This window comes from Scyliorhinus canicula, chromosome 12 (genome assembly GCF_902713615.1).
Source record: "Scyliorhinus canicula chromosome 12, sScyCan1.1, whole genome shotgun sequence".
NCBI lineage: Eukaryota > Metazoa > Chordata > Chondrichthyes > Carcharhiniformes > Scyliorhinidae > Scyliorhinus > Scyliorhinus canicula.
This window is the reverse complement of record NC_052157.1, coordinates 63,830,582-63,857,470: the sequence shown is the minus strand read 5'-3', so window position 1 is coordinate 63,857,470 and position 26,889 is coordinate 63,830,582. Positions and strand designations below refer to the sequence as shown.

General features: G+C 49.6%; 1 pseudogene; it reads left to right on the top strand.

The window, feature by feature from the left end:
• Nucleotides 1-321: 321 nt before the first annotated feature.
• Nucleotides 322-25,569, top strand: LOC119974267 (annotated as a pseudogene).
• Nucleotides 25,570-26,889: the final 1,320 nt, after the last annotated feature.

Here is a 26,889-nt window from a genome sequence, read left to right as displayed (position 1 = left end):
GCATATACAACTGTTTATAAATATGAGAATAAAATAAAAAGATTTTTAAAAAAAAGAAAAGTTTCCAAAATTGCAATAGTGTGCTAAAAGTTGTGCCGTTGCTGGGGGGCATGTGCCATAAGCTGGGACGAGTAGCGATGGCGCCCGGAAATGGGCCATGGAGCGGGTGTCTCGCAGGGACGGGGGTTTCTGGGCAGACGTCACCCATTGCAGCAGTTTGCAAGGCAGCCATCTGGTTGGACATTCCGCTGATTGTCCACTGTGTCCTGTACATCTGCAGAGCACCCTGGTCATATGCACCACCCCCATCCCCAAGGAACCATGAGACCCCAGCTGATCTATCAACAGGATGGGTTCAGCACAGCCAGTGGCCCACCAGGTGCTGGCACTATTCAGTGCACCCATCGATCAGTGTGTGTTGCGAAGATCGGTCAGCGTATGTCATGAAGGTCGGTCAGCATGCGTCACAGAGGTTTGCCAGCGTGGGTCATGAAGGCCGGTCACCGTGGATCCCAAAGGTTGGCCAGTTGTGGAAAGTGGGTCCCGGGAGAAAAAGTGTGAAAAACACTTCTCTATCATGACATGAAATCGCCTTTTCATCTGATGAGTTTGGGCAGGATTTAAAGTTCAGGTGCCAAAGATGGAAGGAAAGCCTCTCTACTGCTCTTACCTTATATTACAAAATGGTTGGATTAATTCAACAGGTACCTTCTATCAGGAAGGGAAGTCAAAGTAAATACTGGAGGTAATTGGAATATTCTATCTTTTGCAGGATTGAATGTACCAAAGCCAGGATTCATGTCAAGACATGGCAGGAGGCACCAACCCCGTGTGGATGAATCTAGTGATTCAGATGAAGATTGCACACCTAAACGTCATGTGAATAACCCACCATGTAAATTAAATATATTTTCTTCATTCACATATTTAAGGCCCTTTTTGTTAACCCTGATTATAAAAGCTCGTAGAAGACAGTTACTTTACTTTTGTGTTTTAGAGTGTTGGAAGATAAGTAAATTGAATTATATTTTTCTTATGTTTATAATTTTTTCACTTTCATTCAGGGTCAATTGTTTGTTTGCCTTTGTGTCTTCATGGGAATTGAACAACATTTCCCAAGGACTGGAGACCTGGACCATTGGATACTTGACTGATGCTAACTTATGCATATTCTTTTGCGAAGACAAAATAATCAATTAATTTCACAAAATACAAGAAATGATAAGAGGTGACATACTCTGATGGGGACTGTAACTAGAAAAGAACATAAAAAGAAACTTAAGAAACTGGTAGCTCGGAGATGGATCTTATTGGCGTGGAGGGAGTCAGAACCTCCAAAATCGGGGGTCTGGGCGAGTGACGTGGCTGGGTTTCTCAGGCTTGAGAAAATCAAGTTCGCCCTAAGAGGATCGACGTCAGGGTTCGTCCAGAGGTGGCAGCCATTTATCGACTTCTTCGGGAAAATTAAACTGTTAGCAGATACAATAAGGGGGGGAGTTAGGGAAGGAGAGGGGTGGGGGTGGATAGTTTAGTTTAGTTTAGGCATGGTCAGCGAGTGGAGGAGGAGGGACTGGAGAACTGTGTGTAAGCCATGTTGGCTGGGTATGGTTGTTTGTTGGGAGGGGGGGTTGTTATTCTAAGATTATGTTTACATTTGAAATTGTTGTTATATAATTACAAACGCCTTAATAAAATGTTTTCTTAAAAAAAAGAATTACGTTGAGCTCAATCAGAATGGGGAGGTATTTGCTGCCATGTTTTTGGAGGCGCCAAAAGCAATGGATTTGGGGGAAATTATCTTGTTCAAGGCCCATAAGGATAGGATGGGGAGGGAGGAGCGTCGGTGATTGTTGGACGAGATTGTGGATGTGGACAGGAGGTATTCTGTGGCTCCCCCGAGGAAATTGACAGAAAGAAGTTGCGAGGCAGTTCAACTGGATAATGACGGGTAGGGTGGTGGGTCAGCTACAGCGGGCTATGGGGCTGCAGTATGCGTATGGCGAGAAGGCAAGACGCATGCAGGTCCACCAGCTGCAGCGGCAGGCAGCGTTGGTGGAAATTCTTCAGTTGGGGGGGGGGGGGGGGGGGGGGCTGGTGTCAGATACAGAGAGGATAAATAAGGTGCATAAGGCCTTTTTTGAAGGGCTACATGGAGCTGGTGGGAAGGAAGCCGATATGGGTTGGATTTTTGGATGGACTAGTGTGGTAAACCACTGTTGCACCTGGATTTGGTGATGTACGCTAAGACCTGTACTACAGGTTCGCCGGTAGTCTCTGCCTGCTGGCCCCGCCCAGGAGGCGGGGTATAAATATACATGTCCTCCAGCCAGCAGCCATTTCGCCAGCTGCTGTGGGAGGCCACACACTTATAGCAATAAAGCCTCCGTTGGATTCAACTCTAGTCTTTGTCCAATTGACCGTGCCTCAACTAGCAGAGGGGAAAAGTCAGGTGCTGGAGGAGCCGTTAGGGCTTAAGGAGGTGGTGGAGTGTATAGGCATGATGCAGCCAGGTAAGGTGCCGGGGCTGATGGCTTCCCGGCAGAATTTTATAAGCAGTTTTCATGGACGAGGAGAAGGCATTTGATCGGGTAGTGTGGGGCATCTGTTTGAGATTTTGGGGAGGTTTGGGTATGGGATTAGGTTTGTGGCATGGGTTCAGTTGTTGTATGCGCCCCATGGGAAGTGTGCGAATAAATGAGACATATTTGGGATATTTTGGGTTGTATTGGGGGATGAGGCAGGGATGGAGCTGCAGTCGCCGCTGTTGTTTGCATTGGCGATTGAGTCCTTGGCGATGGCACTTTGGGCCAAGGTTGAATTGTGGGGGATTGTGAGGGGGGGGCAGTAAGCACCGGGAGTCGTTGACTTGTTATTGTCCGTGTTGGATCCGTTGGAAAGTATGGGCAGAATTATGGCTTTACTGGAGAGGTTTGGGGTTTTATAGGGTTATAAATTGAATATAGGGAAAATTGAGGTGTTTCCGGTGAATGCGGCGGGGTGGGGGGAGGATCTGGGGGCTGCCATTTAAGGTGACGAGGGAGCGATTTCAGTACCTGGGGATCTAGGTAATGCATGAGTGGGCCATAATGCAAAGGTGGAACCTGACAGGGTTGGTAGAAGAGGTCAAGAGGGACCTTAAAAGGTGAGATATGCTGCACCTGACAGGTGCAGTGGTCAAATATGAAAGTGCTGCCAAGATTTCTGTTTGTGTTTCAGTCCCTCCCGATTTTTTCCCCGCCAAGGGTGAAGAGAGCTTTGTTCCAAAGGCGGGCGGGAAGGGAAGTTGGCGCTCCCAAACTTGTTGTATTACTATTGGGCAGTGAATATGGAGCAGGTGAGACAATAGTGGGGGGGGGGGGGGGGCGGACTGGTTCAGATTGGAGGAGGAGTCTTGTAAGGGTGCGTGCCTGAGGGCTCAGGTGATGGCCATGTTGCCGCTAGCTCCGAGGAGGTGTACGGGGAGTCCGGTGGTGGAGTTGTCTATAAAAACTTGGGACCAACTGAGGAGGCACTTTAAACTGCTAGTGTTGACGCCATTGTGTGGGAATCATAGGCTCAAGCTGGGGGTGGGGGTGGAATGGATGGGGTCTATAGGCGGTGGAGGGAGGACAGTCTGAGGTGTGTTTGGGACATGTTTTCGGAGGGGAGGTTCCCTGGGCTAGAGGAGCTGCGGGAAAGGCTTGAATTACCAAGGGGCGGGGTGAGTTTAGGTACTGGTAGGTGCAGACTTTTGAGTGTAAGGAGCTCCCTTCCTTCCCGCAGGTATCGGAATGGATCCTTCTGGAGAAATTGCTGCTCTCAGATGAGGTGGGGGATGGCAGGATTGGGGATATATATAGGTGGTTGTGAGAGCAGGGCAAGGTGGCAGTGAAAAGAATCAAGTGAAAATGGAAGGAGTTGAAGAGAGTTAGGATGGGGATTTTGGTGTGAGGCAATGCGGCGAGTGAACTCAGCCCCCTCCTGTGTAAGAATGAGTTTGATACAATTTAAGGTGGTGCACTGGGTCCACATAGCTTGGGCTTGGGTGAGTGAGTTTTTTACGGGACTGGCAGACAGGTATGAGAAGTGTGGGAGGGGGCTGGTGAATCATGCTCATATGTTCTGGGCGTGTGAGGAGGCAGGGATCGTTTGGGAGGCGGTATTCGGGCCCTATCAAGTATCGTAGGGGTTGAGATGAAGCCAGACCCTATGGTGGCGACCTTTGAGGTGCCGGAGCTGCTGGAGGGGAGGTGGGGGTGGGGATATTGTGGCCTTCACCCCCAATTGCCCAGTGAAGGATACCTTTGAATTGGAGGTTAGCTATGCCACCGGGGGTTGCAGCATGCCATAAGGGGGTCAGAGGCGGGCTTTGAGATACTGTGGAGGCCGTTCATAGCTTTATTTGAGGAGCTGTTTGTCACAGGGTGGGGGGAGATTAAAAGGGGGAAAAAAGCACAAACTGTATACTTTGATTGAATGTTAAACTTGTGTTATTTTGTTGAATGTGTTTGGAATAAAATGTCTTTTCCAAATTTTTTCAGCATCTACCATTAAAATAAAAAACAACCTTTGCATGCACCAAGAATTACATGTAATTTTTTAAAGTTCTGTCCATGATCTTTTTGATTTATTCCACAGTTGTTTCTACTGGAAATAGTTTGGGGTCTCCGAATGAAAAAGTAACCAAAGAAACTGAAAGTAGAAGATACAGGTTGAGAAACAGAGAGAGAAAGGTTTATACTGAAGAAAGGGAACTTTGTGATGATGACTACCTGTGTATGTACAAAGTATATTCAATCCTTGGGTCAGGAAGAATTTATTGGGAGATTTGGTGTGATGACATTAGGCCTTGGTAAACCAGGGCATTGCGATAACAATGAACATGGCATTGTAGCAGGAGAGGAGTGCCGTCTTGTGCTTGCTTTGCACTGCTAATTCTTCTTCGTTAACTTAAAACAATCACAAACGTGACCCCAAACTGCCGGTTATAATTCTGAAATTTTGGAATAAAATAGAATCTGACTTATTTTGTAAACTAAAGGCCTCTGATTATCGAGAATAACAGTCTCATTCTAATTGATGCAATACATTTCATTACATTTATTCAATTACTCTAAGAATCAAGTTTGGAGTCCCTCAGAATGGGGGAAGGATGTGGGTAGAAAATCACATAATTCAAGGAATAAATTGTGGATTGGCTCGAGGGCAAAGTGTCATGTGTTTCAAGGATTAGAGAAACATTTGTAACTGTCATTGTGTGTAAACTTCATTCAAATAATGCAATTATAATCCAGAGGAAGTAATATCCCCTGTTGCATGTATGATCTTCACGTTTCTTTGAAATTCAGTCTCCACATTCAAAGTTCCCTTCTGCCCACTCATATTTTCTCAGGTGGATCAGGGCTTGGAGGTAATTTTGCCAGAGTTTGCATTGTTACTGTTCCCAATGTCAGTGTTGCCTTCTTGGAGTGAAGGACTGAAAACTTTGGCCAGAACAAAATCTTGTGTACAACAGAGTGGGGAGGATCTGACTGGCACTCTATGTAATTTTCAGTAAGGGAAGGTAGGAAGTTATTTTCAGCATCTGATAAATCACAGAAAGATCCTACTTGTATTTGCAGACTGAATTGTAATGAAACAATAATAATCATGGGCTGGTTCCTCCGTTCCTGGGATTAAATATTGTTGCCGGTGCAGGTTTAATGGACTTCTACGAAGCAAAACTGGTGCCACACCTGGGCCAATTCAACGACCATTAAGGGGCTAGCACCGGCGCCACTTTGAACATGATTGATTAGAATGAGGAATGGTGGCAGACTCACCCGGATCAGGATTGACACCCGGATCAGGATTGACACCCGGATCAGGATTGACACTCAGGAGGGTGATAAGCTGCAGCCGCATAAACACACTGCACTCCCCACACACACTCATCCCAGCCAACTAGATGGCAGCAAAGCGAGTGACACCAAGGTTTACCCAGCAGAATTGGAGATACTGCTGGATGCCATGGAGGAGAGGCAGGCGACCCTGTATCCCTGGATGGTAAGGAGACAGCCAGCCGCCGCAAGGCCTGGGCACAGGTGGCACAGATCATCAGCACAGTCCAGACTGGCCAACAGTGCTGAAAGAGACAATCTCCTCAGGACGGCCAGGGTGAGGAGGCAGCACTGTGCCCCTAGCATCAACCCCCGTCCCACACACCCATAACTGCATCCCCCCCTTCCAGAGGGCGACCAAACTCCCACCCTGCACCACATGGCGGCAACCATACCGGCTACCATTGCCAGATGCTCTGGCACTGTGGCCACCAGCTACCCAACAACGCAACCCCCCCCCCCCCCCCCTTTTAAGCCGGCGATGCAATCATGCGTCTTGTCTTGTGTCTTGCAGGAGCTGCTGATAATGGCACATGCACTTCTGCTCTCCCCCGACCCCAGCAACAACCACAATCACAGGTGTCAACCAACTTGATGATGATGACATGGATGGGAGCCCTTGACCGACACCCCAGAGTCCAGGGAAGATATTGACTTCCCGGCACAGCTGTCTCCAAAACCCCCACCATCCCAAAGACATTCACCTATGTTGGGCACTTTAGTGAAGAGGCTGATGGAACACTAATTGCTACGCACCACAAACACGCTCCGGTACATCAGATGAAGGTAGGAACCCCTGAGGGGGGAGACGGTTGGAGAGCGGGCCAACCCTAGGGACTAGCTGCCATCCAGACAGATTTCATGTTTCTGGAACAGACGGTCCATCGATTGTGGAGATGCAGTCGCAGAGCTAGGTACTACATGAGGGGTTGTTAGCGAGCATCCATCACCTGCAGGTGCACTTGGATGAATCCAACCACGTGCAGGAGCAGGACGTAGTACCAACCATGCATCCTACCCAGGCCAATACCCCACGGGTGGCGTCTGAAGTGGAGGTCTTGGGGGTGGAGGTTTCGGCCATGGGTCAGGATGTCCAAGGCCTGGGGTAATCTGTGCAGGCGGTGGTCAAGGCCCGGGACGCAGCTGCCCTAACACATGCAGCTATGTACCAGAGCCACCTGGACAGTTCAATGGCACTCTAGACCACATCCCAATCACAGTGGACCATTGCTGATCGCGTCAGCGACATTGCCCTGGCACTGACTGATGTGGCACAGACCAAGAGGGAGATGGCGCAGTCATTGGTTCATGTGGCTCACACCCAGAAGGTGGTGGCACAGTCACTGGGTGATGTGGCACAGTCTCGGATGGAGGTGGTCCATTCCCTGTGCTCCATGGCCATGAGCATGGAGACCCTGATTGACATGAGCGGACCTCCAGGACTGGCAGCGCTAGGTGGTGGCGGGATCCTCGGAGATTAGCTTCGCTTACACCCCTGTCCCATTGAGCAACCCGGGCGGGGCATCGGGCATCCAGTTGGAGGCGATGGGGTTCGTGCCGGTGGCTCCCGCAGGGGAAGTGCCGGAACACTGCAGCACCTCGGACTCTTCCCCCTCCTGTCCCTGGTGCATCTGATGGGCAGAACAGGATGGCACCATGCCACCTGGCACACCCGAGCAGCAGCTGGGCTCATCTGGGCCCGGTCGCCCCAAAAGAGGGCAACCAAAGGGGTCACAGGGGGGGAAACGCAGCAGGCCGCTTCCACTTCTGATGTACCGTCTGGGGAGCCACCTAGACATAGTGTTGGGACCCATAATGCCAGAAAGGTAGACATCAGTCAGATTGGCATGGGTGCAGGGCACAGTATAGTGTTGGGGCTAGGGCACAAACCTGTATATATTTGTTCATATTAATCACCTGTGCACAACATTGCAACCTGCCTCAATGCTCTGTCAGAAGGGTGTGAGGGATGGGCTTGTCTGGTCTGGCCGGGGGAGGGGGGTGGGGGTGGCGTGGTGAATGGGCGGGCGTTGTGGTTGGGCTTGACCCAAGAACTGCAGTTCAGCCAGCGCTTATCTCTCCAGTGTCCCAACCCCACCTCCACTACCCCAGGGATTCGATGGGACCATGTGATGGAATAGCCAGCTCGCATGTAGTGATCACCCAGGTGAACGGTGGAAAGTGCTACCGTGGGCAGGAATCAGACGTTGTCAAACAGTGTGGAGGACCAGAGCTCATCCCAGCACGAGTTGTTGACATCCTCCATCCCATGGGCCAGACCTGCTGTTACTTCCAACCCAGGGCCCGCACCGCATAACGAGGCAAGTAGGAATCACGGAGGGTGTTGCAAAGAGGGATGAGGCGTAGCGAGGGAGTTCATGGGAGGGGGTAGCCGATTGAGGGTCTCTGGCCTGTCCCCCTATTCTGTGAAGCTGGGGAAGATCAGCGCGTTCCGTGTGCGTCGGCCCTGGCGCACACTTTGTGCTGTCTCCCGTGCTAGCCCAGGCCCCATGACCTGCCCTCGCCCATCCCCATATCATCCTCATCGGACAAGAACTGACGTTCATCCTCCTCCTCCAGCATGTCGTCCCTCTGCCGCACGATGTTGTGGGGGACGCAACAGGCCACCACAATGTGGGAGACCCTCCTAACCCTATACTGGAGGGCCCCTACAGAACGGTCCAGGCACCTGACCGCATCTTCAGGATGCCGAAGCACTTCTCGATCACGCCCCTGGTCGCGGCATGGTATCGTTGAGTGGGTCTCCGCGTCGGTTTGTGCCCTTTGGATAGGTGTCATCAGCCACCACCGCAGTGGATAACCCCTGCCGCCCAGGAGCCAACCCCTCAACCGTGGGGGGGATCCCACGAAGAGGCTCAAAACAGTGTATCGGGCAAAGATGTGCATGATGCGCATCTCAGGGTCACACACCAGCTGCACATTCATTGAGTGGAACCCCTTTCGGTTTGTGAAGTCCAGCCTGTCATCTGCAGATGCTTGTACGGCGACATACATCCTGTCGATCACCCTCTGGACCCAGAACATATTGGCGATGGTGGCAAACCCCGTTTCCTGGGCATCCTGGTAGGTGCAGTTCACACTAAAGTGGATATTTTGTGCTGACGGCGCGGATGCACCTGTCCACCGAGCTCTGTGAGATTTCTGACAGATTCCCACTTGGCGCATGGAAGGACACCGTGGCGTAGATGTTTAGGGCGACAGCCACCGGGAGCAGGTGTCCTCCCCCATTCCCCCGCGGTGCGGCAGAGATATCCCACTGTCGCTCTGCTCAGCCGGAGTCTTTGATGGCATGCCCGGTCCAGCAGGTACTCGAATGACAGGCGATACCAGTACACACAAGGCCTCATGCGCCTCCTTTGCATCTCCTTCTCGGCCTGCTGGGTGCCGGCTCGCCATCCGTACCGGCTGCCTCCTATTCCTCTGGGGCAGGCTCCACGACTGCAGCATCCGCCTCCTGAAGCAGCTCCAGCTCGTACAGCCGCAGTGCATCCCCCCATGGCACAGCAACTCGGAAGAAGATCATAATTGCTGGTTGAATTCCAATATCCATTCTCTGCAGGGGGTATAAGGCTGACATTTCAGCATGGTGTGTACCCCCCTCCTCCCCCCCCCCCGTCCAACCAGGTCCAACTGGCTACATGGTGGCCCGGACTTGCACTGCGGACCCTGCCCCCCCGTATGTTCCCCCCCTCCCGCCACACCCCGGCCTTGGCTGCTCCCCCGATCCAGCCCTACCAGTGTCTGGACCGGTAACCCACGGGCGCGCCTCTGTGTGCCCTACCTCCTCCTCTCTCCTTCATCAGCCACAGTGCCCGTTTCTCAATTTTTAAAAGCCAAGTGAACCTCACCATTTGTAATTGCCCCCCAGCAGAGGATTGTGGAAGCCTCGGAGGATACTTGGTCAGGCCTGCTAATGATATGCAAAAGAGTTTACTTGTGGAGTGAAATGCATTAACGCTGCTGTCAAGACACCAGATAATAGCCGTTTGGAGTGAACCCGGCGCTGGCCACGATTTTGGCTTCAAGGCCGATTGTCCGCCCAATCGTCTTTCCCAATTTCGGCATTGGCTGACGGAGACTCTTCCCCAAACCTATGATCGGTCACCTGCCCCTTCTCAGAAAAAGCCGCCTTCACCTTTATAAACTCTGAATATTGAACTTAAACCCTGATTTATCTTTCATTTCATTGTCCTTTGATAGTTTGTGAAGATTGTGAGACATTTTTTATTGAAGAATGCCCTGTGCATGGTCCTCCAGTATTCATCAAGGATGCGGTTGTTGAATTCAGCCAACCAGACAGAGCACGTTTAACCCTTCCAGAGGGTCTCAGCATTGCAACCTCGAAAATTCGAAATGCCGGTCTTGGCGTGTGGAATGAAGGGAAGGTTATTCCGAAAGGAGTTCACTTTGGACCCTATGAAGGAATCGTATCAAATGAAGAATCAGCTGCTGTCAGTGGATATTCATGGATGGTAAGTTCCTAAAATGGTATTCAAGTTTCTTACTGCCTCATTTGAATGCTTTTCGATAAATTATTTAGTGCCGGGATTCTCTTGTCCTGCCGCCCGAGTTTCCTGGTGCAGTGCGCCCCCGCCAGCAGCGGGATTCTCCATCCCGCCAACCGGCCAATGGGGTTTCCCACGCCATCGGGAAATCCTGGGCATGGGTGTGCGGGCGATGCAATGGAGAATCCCACCAGTGGAGAATCCAACCCAAGGTTTCTGTTCCTGGTTGTTGCTAGGTGCAGCTATGAGTACAAAATAAGTAAAGGACTTCTGATGGTGGCATGTAGGTGGAAGTTGCACATTAGGTGCTCCAACTCGAGGCTCTGGTTTTTGGATTTAAATCCTGGTTTCAGGGGTAGTTTTTTTTAGAAAATATTGTATTGATGCATTTATAATTTTAACATTTTCACATTTTAAACAACAGAGCTCCAACATACTTAAAAAAAACCCACAATAACATACCCAACTCCCCCCAGCCCTAAACCCTAACTACCCATACATGAGATTCCCTGGCCTTATTTGTCACTGCCCCCCCCCCCCCCCCCCCCCCCCGCTGACAGTCAATTCTCCTTGAAGAAGTCGATGAACAGCTGCCCCCTCCGAGTGAACCCCTGTATTGAACCCCTTAAGGTGAACTGAATTTACTCTAGCCGAAGAAACCCTACCATGTCACTGACCTAAACACCTGACTTTGGAGGCTCCGAGACCCTCCATCCCAACAGAATCCCTCTCCGGGCCACCAGAAGGCAAAGGCCAGACAATCGGCCTCTCTTCCTCCACCAACCCCCCCCCACCCCCCCTCCTTCCGACATCTGAAAATCCCTGCCAGAATCCCCTCAGCGTCGGACACGCCCAGAACATATGTAATGGTTTGCAGGACGCCCCCCACATCGCAAACACCTGCCCGTCACCTCCTCAAAAAACTACTCATTCGGGCCACAGCCATATGAGCCCTGTGGACCACCTTGAACTGGATCAGGCTAAGCCTGGCACACGACAATGATGCATTGACTCTCCTCATAGCCCTACTTCCAACTCTCCTCCCAGCTCTTCCTCCCACTTCCTCTTCACCTCCCCAATTGGAACCCCTTCCCACTCCATCAGTTCCTTATATATTTCCGAGATCCTCCCCACCCCAACCCCTGTTTTTGACATCACCTTATCCTGTAGTCCCCTTAGAGGGAGGCAAGGGAAACCTGACCTGCCTCTGAACAAAGTCCCATACCTGCAGGTACCGAAATCCATTCCCACCCAGCAACTCAAACTCCTCCTCTAGCTCCTCCAAGCTCAGGAAACCCTCCTCGATGAAGAGATCCCCAAATCTCTCAATCCCTGCCCACTGCACCTCCTGAAGACCCCGCCCATCCCCCCCAGAGCGAACCGGTGGTAATCGCAGATCGGTGACCACATGTCTGACCAACTTGTTCGAATTTTTCAAAGAGGTGATCAGGTGTGTAGATGCGGGAAATGCATTTGACATAGTCTACTTGGGACTTCAGCAAGGCTTTTGATAAGGTCCCACATTAGAGACTGATAGTGACGGTAAGAGTCCAAAGGGTCCCAAAGGATACCGGTTGGTAAAAAAGTGGCCCCGGCAAAAATGTTTGAAAAACACTGATGTAGGCTAAGGGTAAGAGGAAGATGTGGAAGAGATGGCAACATGCCAGAGAGCATGGACATCTTGACTTAGTTCAGGGATCATTCCTCATTTTACAAAGCTACCTGAAACTGTTCATCACTTGTGAGTTTGTAGGTTTTATGAAGCTCTGGTCTTTTTAATTCAGAGGTGTAATCACAGAAAACAGATAAGGGTTTGTTTAAGTTTTAATAAAAGAAGTGGGAGGCTGCCACCAGCTTCTTGCAATTTGTGTTCAGCTTAAACACTTGCAAAAATAAAGATTAAATTAATTTTCTAAACTTTGAATAATCCAATCCTTTTATTAAAATACCATTTTGCAAATCAGTGAAGGCAAGCAAGATTTTGAGTATAGTGACACAAAGGATGAATCTAATTCAAATTAGATGAGGTAAGGAAAGACTGATAAAATATCATCAGGATCTGAGCACCTTGGCTCCAACCAATCTCCCAAGCCCCAAATGATCACCCTCAACCCATCCCTGTCTCTCTAGTCAATTGGACTGATTTCCTCAGCCCTCCTATAACTCACAGGTCACGATCTAACGGAACTGTTTCTTAGTGCCATTTGTGGTGGGTGTTGCTGGGAGTTTCTGAGTTCCCACCTGATGACACCATCAATTCACGCGACACGTGGTTAGAAGTGAACGTGGTTTTAATCGTCTTACAACAGAGCCTGCCTGTGACAAGGTGAACTCCAGATGAACTGGCAGGCAGGCTCTCAGCATCAACCTTTATACTTCCGGTTAGGGGGAGGAGCCGTGGGTGGAGCCAAGGGTGGAGCCCAGTACAAACTCCCGTACACTCCCAGTGCATCTCCCCCTAGTGGCAGAGCAGCGCAACTGCTCGTGTGCCGAGCTTACAGAGACATGATGTGGAGATGCCGGTGTTGGACTGGGGTGAGCACAGTAAGAAGTCTTACAACACCAGGTTAAAGTCCAACAGGTTTGATTCAAACACGAGCTTTCGGAGAGCGGCTGAAGGAGCCGCGCTCCGAAAGCTCGTGTTTGAATCAAACCTGTTGGACTTTAACCTGGTGTTGTAAGACTTCTTACTGTACAGAGACATAGTACAACATGTGTAATACAGTGTGAATTACGCTACTGTGATTCACCACATTCACCCCCTGTAAAGAAAATCAAGTCCGGCGGGGGTGGTGGCTTACAGATTGAGTCTGTCCGGTGGCCGAGTTGTCCGCTGTAATCGGTGGAGCACCGGGGTTGCAGCCCCTTCTGGTGGCTGGATAAGCACCGTCGGTTGGGGTATGATGGCGGACTCCAGGGGCGATTCCGCCCGAGCTTCGTACCTGTCTGGTTCGACTGGGGACTGGGGGCGCTGGGAACTAGCTGGCGCGGGCACGCAAAGGAAATGTAGCGAACTGGGGTGAGCACAGTAAGAAGTCTTACAACACCAGGTTAAAGTCCAACAGGTTTGATTCAAACACGAGCTTTCGGAGAGCGGCTGAAGGAGCCGCGCTCCGAAAGCTCGTGTTTGAATCAAACCTGTTGGACTTTAACCTGGTGTTGTAAGACTTCTTACTGTACAGAGACATAGTACAACATGTGTAATACAGTGTGAATTACGCTACTGTGATTCACCACATTCACCCCCTGTAAAGAAAATCAAGTCCGGCGGGGGTGGTGGCTTACAGATTGAGTCTGTCCGGTGGCCGAGTTGTCCGCTGTAATCGGTGGAGCACCGGGGTTGCAGCCCCTTCTGGTGGCTGGATAAGCACCGTCGGTTGGGGTATGATGGCGGACTCCAGGGGCGATTCCGCCCGAGCTTCGTACCTGTCTGGTTCGACTGGGGACTGGGGGCGCTGGGAACTAGCTGGCGCGGGCACGCAAAGGAAATGTAGCGAACTGGTAGGTGCGGGGGCGTGGGGGGCGAGTTGGGTGGGATGTAGTGTGAGGGGTACCTCGGCGGTGGTAGTGGGGGGGTTGGATCCTGCAGGTGCTAGATCCCGGAGGGATACAGTGTCCTCTACGAAGGCGTACTGGGGGTTTGAATGCAGTAGGAGCACTTTCTCTACGAGTGGGTCAGTTTTGTGTGCCCTGACGTGCTTCCGGAGGAGTACTGGGCCCGGTGTCTTCAACCATGCCGGGAGCGAAACCCCCGCGGTAGTGCCCCTGGAAAAAATAAAGAGCCGCTCGTGAGGGGTCTGGTTGGTAGCGGTACATAAGAGGGACCTAATAGCGTGGAGCGTGTCGGGGAGGACTTCTTGCCAATGGGAGATCGGGAGATTCCTGGACCTGAAGGTCAGTAGGACGGTCTTCCAGACCGTCGCATTCTCCCTCTCCACCTGTCCGTTCCCCCTGGGGTTGTAGCTGGTAGTCCTGCTCGAGGCAATGCCCTTGCCGAGCAGGTACAGACGCAGCTCGTCACTCATAAAGGACGAACCCCTGTCGCTGTGTACGTAGCTGGGGAAACCAAACAGGGTGAAGATACTATGCAGGGCCCTAATGACTGTGTGGGAGGTCATATCGGGGCACGGGATAGCAAAGGGAAAACGGGAGAACTCGTCTATGACGTTCAGGAAGTACACATTCCTGTTAGTCGAGGGGAGTGGCCCTTTGAAATCGATAGCGAGGCGTTCAAAGGGCCTAGAAGCCTTGACCAGGTGGGCCTTGTCTGGTCTGTAGAAGTGCAGTTTGCACTCCGCACAGATCGGGCAGTCCCTGGTGATCGCTTTTACCTCCTCGGTGGAGAAAGGCTGATTTTGGGCTTTAATGTAGTGGGCGAGACGGGTGACCCCCGGGTGGCAGAGGTCATTGTGGATGGCTTTTAAGTGGTCGCTCTGTGCGCTGGCACACGTGCCGCGGGACAGGGCATCTGGGGGCTCGTTGAACTTCCCCGGTTGATACATAATATCGTACTTGTAGGTGGAGAGTTCGATCCTCCACCTCATAATTTTGTCATTTTTAATTTTGCCGCTTTGCGAGTTGTCAAACATGAAGGCAACCGATCTTTGGTCGGTGATGAGGGTGAACCTTCTACCTGTGAGGTAGTGCCTCCAGTGACGAATAGCCTCCACAATGGCTTTTGCTTCCTTTTCAACTGAGGAGTGTCGAAGTTCCGAAGCGGAGAGGGTTCGGGAGAAAAATGCGACTGGTCTCCCTGCCTGATTTAGTGTGGCTGCAAGAGTGACCTCTGAGGCATCGCTCTCAACCTGGAAAGGGACGGATTCATCTACCGCCCGCATGGCCGCTTTGGCGATGTCCTCCTTGATGCAGTTGAAGGCCTGACGAGCCTCAGCTGACAGGGGAAAAAGTGTGGCCTTAAAGAGTGGGCGGGCTTTGTCCGCATATTGAGGGACCCACTGGGCATAATATGAAAAGAACCCCAGGCACCGTTTGAGGGCCATGGGACAATGAGGGAGAGGGAGTTCTAAGAACTCCCGGGGCCCAGGACTCCGTTTTCCACGACATAGCCGAGGATGGCTAGTCTGGTTGTGCGGAAAACGCATTTCTCCTTCTTGTACGTGAGATTAAGCTTCTGGGCCGTCTGGAGAAATCGATTGAGGTTGGCATCGTGGTCCTGCTGGTCATAGTCGCAGATGGTGACGTTATCTAAGTACGGAAACGTGGCCCGCAGCCCGTACTGGTCCACCATTCGGTCCATTGCTCGTTGGAACACTGAGACCCCATTTGTGACGCCAAAGGGACCCGGAGGAAGTGGAAGAGGCGGCCATCGGCCTTGAATGCCGTGTAGTGGCGGTCCTCCGGGCGGATTGGGAGCTGGTGGTATGCAGACTTCAGATCCACTGTGGAGCAAATCCGATACTGGCCGATCTGATTCACCATATCTGCAATCCTGGGGAGGGGGTACGCGTCGAGGAGCGTAAACCGATTAATAGTCTGACTATAGTCTATGACTATGCGGAATTTTTCCCCGGTCTTGACGACCACCACCTGAGCTCTCCAGGGACTGTTACTGGCCTCTATGATCCCCTCATGTAGGAGCCTCCGGACCTCGGTTCGAATGAACACCCTATCCTGTAGGCTGTACCGCCTGCTGCGAGTGGCTACGGGTTTACAGTCCGGAGTGAGGTTGGCATGGAGAGGAGGGGGGGGGAATTTGCAGCGTGGCTGGGCTTCAGATAGTGAGTGGGGGTAGAGGTACGCCGAAGCTGAGGGAGACTCTTGAGATTGCACTGAAAATCTAGTCCCAGTAAGAGTGGGGCACAGAGTTCGGGCAGGACGTATAGTTGAAAATTAGAGTAACTAGCGCCTTGGATCGTTAGAGTCGCGATGGTGCGTCCTTGGATATGGACTGAGTGGGAACTCGAAGCGAGGGAGATAGTTTGCCGTGCAGGAAAAACAGGGAGCGAACAGCGTCTTACCAGATCTGGGCGTATGAAGCTCTCGATGCTCCCGGAGTCGAAAAGGCACGGTGTACTGTACCCGTTGACTTGGACCATCGTCATAGAGTTTTGAGATGTTTTGGGCGTGATTGGTCCAGTGTGACTGCGTTGAGTTGTGGGTAGTCGGCGGCTCGGTCGGCTGCGCTGGGATGGCCCCGCGATGAGTGCCCGCTGAGGTCGCAGTCTTCAATTAAATTTTCCGAGTTTGGAGCGGATGGAGCCCAAGATGGCCACCCCCGTGGATCGCACGTGGCGGGCGGCGAGGAAGATGGCGTCCAAGATGGTGGCCCCCATGAGTTGCATGTGGTTGGCCGCGTGGTGGGGGTCCGCCAAGATGGCGGCCCTCATGGATCGCACGTGGCGGGCGGGGGCGGAGTCGGGGTATAGGCCGCAGCGTTCCGGGGCCTGCGGGCCTGCGAGTGCGGAGAGCCGTTGCTTTGTGCCGCTTGAGGGTTAGGGGCTGGGGCCTTCCTTGCCAGACACACTCTGGCGTAGTGACCTTTTCGCCCGCAGCTGCTGCAGGTTGCGTTGCGGGCCGGGCAGTGCTGCCGCGGGTGCTGAGACTGGCAACAAAAGTGGCAGGCTGGGGCAGCATGGTGGCTGGGTGGCCGCGTGGCGCAGGCCTGGGGCAGTCGCTGGACAGGGGTCCATGACGGGGTCGCGGAGTCCGCAGGAAACGAGGTGAGGCTACGAAACGAGACCTCCATAGTTGTAGCGAGTTCAACAGTTTCTTCTAAATTTTGAGCCCCTTTCTCCAGCAGTCGCTGGCGCACGTAATTCAATCTAAGGCCTGCAACAAAGACATCGCGGACAGCAAGTTCTCTATGTTCAGCAGCATTTACAGACTGGTAATTACAGTCCCGGGATAAGGCTTTTCAGTCTCTTAGAAATTCTTCTAGCGATTCTGTGGGGCGCTGGCGGCGAGTAGTAAAAACGTGGCGCGCGTAGACATCATTGACGGGCCTCAGGTACATTCTATCGAGTAGGGCCAGGGCCTCTGTATATGAGCCGGTACAGTTTAACTGAGTAGATATACGATGGCTCACCCTTGCGTGCAGTAGGCTTAGTTTCTGCTCCTCCGTCCTTTCTGCGGTGCTTGTTTCAGCCAGGTAGGCCTTAAAACATCGGAGCCAATGAGAAAAGATTTCTTTCGCCTCTGCATCCTGTGGGTCGAGTTCCAGTCGATCAGGCTTGAGGGCTGATTCCATAGTCGTTCCTTACTGTTTCTTAAGACGATTAAATTGATGAGACCATCAATTCACGCGACACATGGTTAGAAGTGAACAGTGGTTTTAATCGTCCTACAACAGAGCCTGCCTGTGACAAGGTGAACTCCAGATGAACTGGCAGGCAGGCTCTCAGCATCAACCTTTATACTTCAGGTTAGGGGGAGGAGCCGTGGGTGGAGCCAAGGGTGGAGCCCAGTACAAACTCCCGTACACTCCCAGTGCATCTCCCCCTAGTGGCAGAGCAGCGCAACTGCTCGTGTGCCGAGCTTACAGAGACATAGTACAACATGTGTAATACAGTGTGAATTACGCTACTGTGATTCACCACACCACCGCTATCTAGTGCTCGTCACAGTAGAAATAGTCGGATGCATCGGATGAATACGTGACTGAAGTGAGGGGGAGAGTTTCAGATTCCTTGGGCTTTGAGACCGATTCTGGGGGAGATGGGATCTGTAGAAACTGGACGGGTTGCACCTGGGCAGGACCGGGACTAATGTCCTTGGGGGGTACTTATTAGAGTGGTCGGGGAGGGTTTAAACTAATATGGCAGGTAGATGGGAACCTATGTGAGGATTCAGAGCAGGGGGAATCAAGAACAAAAGAACAAGACAGAAACAAGAATAAAAAAAGTGATAGGCAGAGAAATCAAAGGCCTGTATCAGATAATAACACTGTAAAAAAAAGTAGTAGGGAAGGGATAGGTACATTAAAAGGTTTAGTACCTGAATACGTGGAGCATTCAAAATAAATGGACAAATTAATTGTGCAGATGGATGTAAAGGGATGAGATATAGTTGAGATGGCTCCAAGGTTACCAAGGATGGGAACTAGACATTGAGGGCTATTCAGTTTTTCGGAAGAACAAACAGAAAGGAAAAGTTGGTGGAGTTGCATTGTTGATTAAAGCAGATATTGATACAATATTGAGTATGTGGAATCTGTTTGAGTGGAGTTAAGAAAAATTAAGGGACCAGAAACATCTGTAGGGGTGGTATACAGACCACCAAACTGCAGTGGTAATATTGGGAATAGCATTAGACAGGAAATCAGAAATGCATGTAATAAAGGAACATCAGTGATTATGGGTTACTTTAATCTACATATAGAGTGGGTAACTCAAATTAGTCACACTACAACAGAGGAAGAATTTCTGGAGTGTATAAGGGGTGGTTTTCTGGACCAGTGTGTTGAGGAACCAACAAGGGAACAGGCCATCTTGGACTGGGTGTTGTGCAATGAGAAAGGATTAATTGGCAATCTAGTTGTGAGAGAAGCCTTGGGGATGAGGACCAGAATATGGTAGAATTCTTTATCAAGGTGAATAGGAAGGTAATTGATTCTGAGACCAAGGTCCTGAACTTCAATAAATGCAACTATGATGGTATGAGGCATGAGCTGGCAATGACAGACTGGGAAACATTACTGGAAGGAACGACAGCGGGCAGGCAATAGCGAGCATTCAAAGAACAAATAGGTGAACTGCAAAAGTTGTTTATTCTTATTTAGCGCAAGAGTAGAAAGGGAAATGTGGCCAAACCATGTCTTACAAGGGAAATTAGAGATAGTATTAGATTCAAAGAAGAGGCATACACATTAGCAAGAAAAATCAAGAGACCTGATGATTGGGAACAGTTTAAAATTCAGCAAAGGCGGACCAAGGGATTGACTAATACAATTTGAAAGTAAACTAGCAGGGAACATAAATACTGACTGTAAACGTTTCTATGGGTATGTAAAGAGAAAAAGATTAATAAAATCTAATGTAGGCCCCTTACAGACGGAAACGAGGAAATTCATAACACCGCAAGGAAACACTCTGAATCTACCTTTCTGCAGATTTCTTTTTTTAAATAAATTTAGAGTATCCAATTCATTGGATATTGCAGGGCATATCTCCCCCCTCCCCCAAACTCCTTCCCCATCTCCCCAGAAACGTTGAGGTGATTATTTTTAAGATCTACACTGAGTTGATTGGTCTCCACTGAGTGTGCTCTCCTGACAATGTGTTTAAAGTTGAAATTTGGCAATAGCTGGAGGTACGCCCCATCAGTCGAACACACTATACTAACATGTCTCTCATTCTGTATTCATGCCACATTTTGAACTGAGCTTTCACCAGTTCTGTATTCACTTCTCTTGTCCCAGATTTGTTAACTGTGCCAGAAAGGAAGAGGAGCAGAACCTTGTAGCCTTCCAGCAGCAAGGGAAAATTTATTACAGGAGCTGCAAGCCTATTCCTCCCCGGGTGAGCTGCTGGTCTGGTACGGTGATGAATATGCAAAGGAACTCGGCATCAAATGGACGACAATGTGGACAGCAAAACAGGAATCAAAATGTAAGGATACTGACCAGAACTGGGAACTTTAGGGAAAGATTCTTGTGTCCTGTAATAACATCAATGTGATAAAATGTCACAAAATAGACTTGTTGACAAATTGAAGTCTGTCGGATTAATGTTGCAGTCGTACAGTAGATACAAAATAGATTAGAGGACAGGAAGCAGAGAGTAATGCTGAATGGAATGGTTGTTCATCAGATTGGAGCCAATAAACTGTGTTTCACCCAGTGGACAGTGTTTGGACCCCTGTCCGTTTTGATGTAAATCAATGATCAGGACGTGGGTAAAGGGAACATCATATCAATGTTTACAGCTGACACAAAGCTTGAAAATAAAGTAAATAGTGAAGAGGAGAAAATAAGTTTTCAGGAAGATGTAGATAGAGTGGTGCAATGGGATGACATAGAGTAGATTAAAGTTCAGGCAGGGAAGTGTGAGGAGAAGCAATAGAATTGAAATGGTACAATGTTGATGGGGATGCAGAAACACAGACCTGGAGAATCACAAATTGAAATCTTCTGGTTTGGGCAGAAGTCGGTGAGGCAATTAATATGGATTCTAAGCTTCAGAAATACAGGCACAGATTACATTAGTGAGGAATTAATGGTAAACCACTGTTCAGGCTGATCGAGAATATATTATTTTTAAATCTGGGAGCCACAGTTTAAAAAGAATGACAAGGCCTTGACGAATGTGCAGAGAGATTTACCAGAACGGAATTAGAAATGGGAGACTTCACTCGTGTATGAAGAGGCTAAAATCTTTCTCCTTAGTGTGTGAAAGTTAAGGAGAGATTTAATCAAGATTTTCAAAGTAATTTGGTACAGCGATCAAGTAAATCAGGATAAACTGTTTTGACAGATTGGATGGTTGTTAACCAGAGGGTACAAATAATGACTTTGGGTTGTAATAGTGTTTAGAGAGTAGCTAAAAGGTTGAGATCCTGCTTAGTTCTATATTTGCTTCAGAGTTTGTATCCACAGTGGCATTAATGTTCTGGTCCTGCTCATTGCAGGAATTGTCATGGGCAGGATGGATAATTTGTCAGACCAGCGAAAGGTCCGTTAACCTCATGTGAGAATTTATGACGGTGGCAGGTACTGAGATCAAGAATTGCCTCTTTAAAATCATCTTGATAGTTTTCAGGATTAGAAAGAACTGCCTTGTTAGAAACACGTATGATGTATTCGGCATGTTCCAATTTTCTTTAGAGCCAATCTGTTGCCTTTAGAAATGAAATCACTGTTATATAAGCAAATAGACTCAACTGATACACAGCAAGATGGCAACAACAGCAATCAGATCATTGATATGATAATCTGACTTTGTTGTGTTGGTTGGTGGAAGAATGTTGGCAAGGACATCAGGAAAACATCCTGCCCTTCTTTATATTGAGCCATCGGATTGATGTTAAACCGGTGGGCAGCACGGCGATGCAATGGTTAGCACTGCTGCCCCACAGCACCAGAGAGCAGGGTTCGAATCTGACCTTGAGTGACTGTGTGGAGTTTGCATAGTCTCCCCCTGTCCTCCAGTTTCCTCTCACGGTCCAAATATGTGCAGGTTAGCTGGATTGGCCATGCTAAAATGCTCCTTAGTGTCCAAAGGTAGCAGGGATTATGGGGATAGGGTGAGGGAGTGTACCTTGATGCGGTACTCTTTTTAAAGGCATTTGTAATTTTTTAACAACAATTTCAAAAGCAAACATAACACAGTAAATAACACTTCCCCCAACCAACAACCACACCCAGCCAACATGGCTGACACACGCAATTCTCCAGTCCCCCTCCTCCACTCACTGATCCCGCCTCAACTATCTCCCTCTAACCACCCCCCCCCCCCCCCCCGCCCTTATCATATCTGCTGACAGTTTAATTTTCTCCAAAGAAATCGATAAACGGCTGCCACCTCCAGGTGAACCCTAACATCAAACCTCTGAGGGCGAACTTGATCTTCTCAAGCCTGAGAAACCCGGCCATGTCACAAACCCATACCCCCGATTTTGGGGTCTCCGAGTCCTTCCATGCCAATAAGATCCATCTCCGGGCTACCAAGGAGGCAAAGGCCGAAACATCAGCCTCTCTCGCCCCTTGGATTCCCGGGTCTTCCGACACTCCAAAAATTGCCACCTCTGGACTCGGTGCCACCCTTGTCTTTAATACCGTGGACATGACATCGGCAAATCCTTGCCAGAATCCCCGAAGCGTCATACATGCCGAGAACATGTGGGCATTATTTGCATGCCCTCCTGCACACCGCCCACACCTATTCTTCATCCCTTCCTCGACCTGGTCTGATCCACCATCCTCAGGTCTCCTGTAGCATTGCCACGTCTGCTTTTAAACTCTTCAGATCGCGAACACATGGGCCCTCTTGACCGGCCCATTCAGCCCTCTCACATTCCATGTGATCAGCCTGGTCGGGGGCACCACCCCCCCTCCCCACCGGTGATCAACCATAGCCCTTTCTAGGCCAGCCCAGTCCTGCGCCTCCTCAGGCCCGCCCTCGGGTGCCGACTGCCATCAACCCCCGCCCTGTCGCCATTCGTCAGTCCCTCCCCTGTCAGCAGACTTCTACCCCCCTCTCCCTCCCCCCCCACCCCATAACAAAATAACAATCCCAACCCCCATCAACAAACTTATCACCTGCTCGCGCCTCACTGCGCTTCCATGAGCTAGCCCACACAGCTAGCCTGGTAGCTCCCGCCCATGGTGCCAAGCATCCTACCCCCACTGATACCCCCCCCCCATCATCCCCCATTAAGAACAAAACAAACCTAAAAGACATAACAGAGCAACGGCCCCAAACATGGTGCAAAGGTGGTTCATACTAACCAGAAGAAAAAAACATTTTAAATTCAAAACATAAACACTCGCTCCAAAGTTCAATGTCCTCCTTCTCCTGCCAACTCTTTGTCTCTGATAAAGTTCATCACCTCCTCTGGCAATCCAAAGGAGAGTTCCTGGTCCTCATGCGTAACCCACAGACTCGCAGGATACAACATGCCGAACTTCATCCCCTTTTTAAAGGGGGCCAACTTCACCTTGTTGAAGCTCGCCCCTCTTTCGGCCAGCTCCTCGCCAAGGTCCTGGTATACAAGCAGCTCGCTGCCTTTCCATGTGCAGCGCCTCGTCTGCCTGGCCCACCGCAGAATATGTTCCTTATCCAGGAACCGGTGCATTCGCACCACCATTGCCCCCTGCGGCTCGTTTCTCTGCGGCTTCCTCATAAGTGCCCTATACGCCCTGTGTACCTCCAAGGGCCGCGCAAAGGCTCCTACACCCAGCAGCTTCTCAAATATTCGTGCCACATATGCACCGGCGACCACTCCCTCGCTGCCCTCCGGAAGGCCAACGATCCTTAAGTACTGCCTGCGCAACCTATTCTCTAGGTCCTCCACTTTGTCCCGCAGCTTCTTCTGATGATCTCCCTCATCAGTCCCATATCCGCAGCCATCGAGATGAGCTGCTCATCGTGTTCACCCACTGTCTCTTCCATCTTCTGAATCGCCTGGCCCTTGGCCTCTAACCTCAATACTTTGCAGTCAATCCCCGCCTTTATAGGATCTACCACCCTGGGCAGGTCCTCCAAGTACTCCTTCCTCTGCTGGGCAAACGTCTCGTGCAGAAAGGTCACAAGTTGTTCCGTCGACCACTGAGCCGGCAAACCCAGACCTTGACCCTCTGCCATCTTCCCCTGTGTCGCAGGCTCCAAACCTGTTTTCAGCAAATGGACCACTTCTGGTCCATGAATCCATAAACCGATGGGATATTCTCTACTTTCACCTCACCAGCACCGTATACCATCACTCAGCTCCGCCGTTAATCGGGAAAAAGGTCCAAAAAGTCCACCACGAGCGGGAGCCACCAAAGGTGCGCCCACTCAAACCATGGTCGCCACCAGAAGTCTCGGTGCGGTGCACTTTTGAAGGGTCTGTACAGACTCGATGGGCTGAATGGCCTCCTTCTGGACAGTACAGATTCTATGATCTTAACGCATACACAATTTAATATGTTTATGTGCAGTTTAATATGCCTTGAAAGACAGAGGTCGGGATTCTCCATCGGCTGGATCCTCCTCTTTGCCGGCAGCGCACTCACGCCTTCAGATTTCCCGACGGCGTGGAGGTGGCCACAATGACAAACCCCATTGGCCGGCTGCCGGATGGAGGATCCAGCTGTCGACAGGGGCACGTCGTGCCAGAAAATGGGTCTGGCGGGTTGGAGAATTCCGCCCAGGACCTACCACAGTGCAGTTCTCCTTCACTGAAGCATTGCACTGTCGGTCAGGATTACATGCAGAAGTCTCTTTAGCGGGACATAAACCCACAAACTCTGACTTGGGTGTGAGAATGCGTTTCACCTCAACCCCCACACATCCCTGAATTTTATCTCCAAAAGAATCTTTGAGATGTTTATTACATTGACAATTTACCTTCTTTTTTCTCCAGCAGGGGAACAAGGTGAGTATCACTCTTGCCCTCATTGCAGTGTTGGATTTACCATTGCAGATTTCCTTCACAAGCACATAAGATTATATCCAAAATCCTGTGGACTCATTTCAACAGGCCAAAACTCTCCTTCCAGCAATGGTCACCAAACTGAGCAGGGATCGTTCACAAACTCTGCACAGGAGAGGGAATTTAGAAAATCACATGATCTTCATCAGCATCAATGGATCCACACAGGAGAGAAGCTATTTCATTGTCCTGAATGTGGGAAGAGTTTCACACAGGCTGGGAAGCTCCATACTGACCAGTGAATGTACCCTGGAGAGAAACCCTATAAATGCCCAAAATGTGGGAAGAGTTTCACACAGACTGGGAGTCTCCCTACTCACCAGAGGATCCAGGAAGGAGAGAGACCCTGTAAATGTCCTGAATGTGGAAGGGGTTTCATAGACTCAGGGAACCTCCATAAGCACCAGAGAAGCCACACATAAAGATCCTATAAATGTCCAGAATGTGGGAAGAGTTTGACATGCTCAGGGAACCTCCATACTCACTAGAGGATCCACACAGGAGACCCTATAAATGTCTAGAATGCGGGAAGAGTTTCACAGACTCGGGGAATCACCATAAACACCAACGGATACACACAGGAGAGAAAGCCTATAAATGTCCTGAATGTGGGAAAGGTTCAGAGAGTCAAGGAACCTCCATAAACACCAGCAGATCCACACAGGACCCTAAACATGTCCAGAACTTGGGAAGAGTTTCACAGACTCAGGGAGCCTCCATAAACACCAGAGGATCCACACCGGAGAGAAACCCTATAAATGTTCTGAATGTGGCACCTCCATACTCACCATTGGAGACACAGAGGAGAGAGGCCCTATAAATGTCCTGAATGCGGGAAGAGTTTCACAGACTCAGGGAATCACCGTAAACAAAAGGATCCACACAGGAGAGAGACCCTATAAATGTGCAGAATGTGGGAATGACTTTATGGGAGCCTCCATAAACACCAGAGGATACACAGAGGGAGACCCTATAAATGCCTAGAATGTGGAGAGAGCTTTGTTTACATCCATCAGTTGAAAGCTCACACCAGCTCTGAAACCTGTCATCAGTGTAGGAAAGTCTTCAAAGATTCGCAGCTTTCAAAATGCACCTGAAAAAATATTTTTTAATCTAATAAAGACAACGGTAAATAATTTTAACCTTTATTCATTTTGAATTATTTTTATATTTGGACAACCATATCTCAAACATTACTATTATTTCGATTGTTAACCGTTAATTCTTCATGATGTGTTTGTTGGGATAATGCTAAAATATAAGTTGATATCCAATGAGGATGAAACATTTGGGACTCTGTTGTTCCAGTCTAATGTCAGATTCTCTCTGAAATTGTGTTGTCAGTTTGGGTTTTTTAAATCTTCCCTCTGATATAAACTGCAGCACCTGCAGAACGCATTGAATTTTCAAGAATCTTTATCCTACCGACCTGTCACAACCTCTTCATTCTGATGGTGAAAGGTCACTGGGGTGGATGCTGTCAGGTGATATCTGCGTTGGTAAAGGTATCAATCACTAAATATATAGTAATAAATGTAGCCACTGAAAATGCAACTACTTTTGTTGCTGCAAGTGTTGAAAACTGCTTTGTGTTGTGGACTGTGGTCCCAGTTTTGTTCAAACACCTCCTCCCCACATGAACTTTTCAATATTTAATCATGAAATGATCAATAAAATTCTGTTGTTGCTGTTTTGAAAGTTTAAGAAATTGTTGATAAAATTTAAGCAGAAGCTGTGTTTGAAAATTGAGAAGTTGAAATGTGTTGAAACGTGCAATTTGTTTAACTCAAGGTCGTTTGGCCAAAACGTGCTTGAATTTGTATTAATCTGCATTGTATTTGAATTATTTCTTTTTGCAAACTGTTTGATCTGCATCTACATTTGTCCAAATAAAATCTGTGTTGATGTCCATTGTTATTGAAATGTTATTAAAGAAGCTTGTGATCTGATTGATTGTCAGTTATTTATATAGCATTAATGGGCTGTAACTCCAAATTAGCATCGGAAAGCTCTTTAACGTTCACTTAGCTGCTCTTGGAAAATGTGCTGTAACCTCCAATGGCGGAGCTGCTTCGGGTCTGCATCGAAGAAAGTCCTTGCCGCCCTGAGTGTAGTCCAGTTTCGGTAGATTCAAGGAGACTTCTTTACAGCACTGCAGCAAAAGTTTAAAGCATCAAATGGAATCCCAGGCAAGTGGATGGGATTTGCGTCGGTGGGATGGTCGGAGGGGATTTGGGGGTCAAATGTTATGAAGGTTGGAATGGGTTTGGGGGTTGGACATGAGACAGTCAGAAGTTGTGTGGGTTGGGGGATGATGTGAATGCCGGGTATAGGCCTGAGGTCGGGAGGTAAGGTGTGCAGATGGTCAGGGTGGTTGTTGGGACTAGGGGGTCCGAAGATGGGGGTGGGATTGTCAG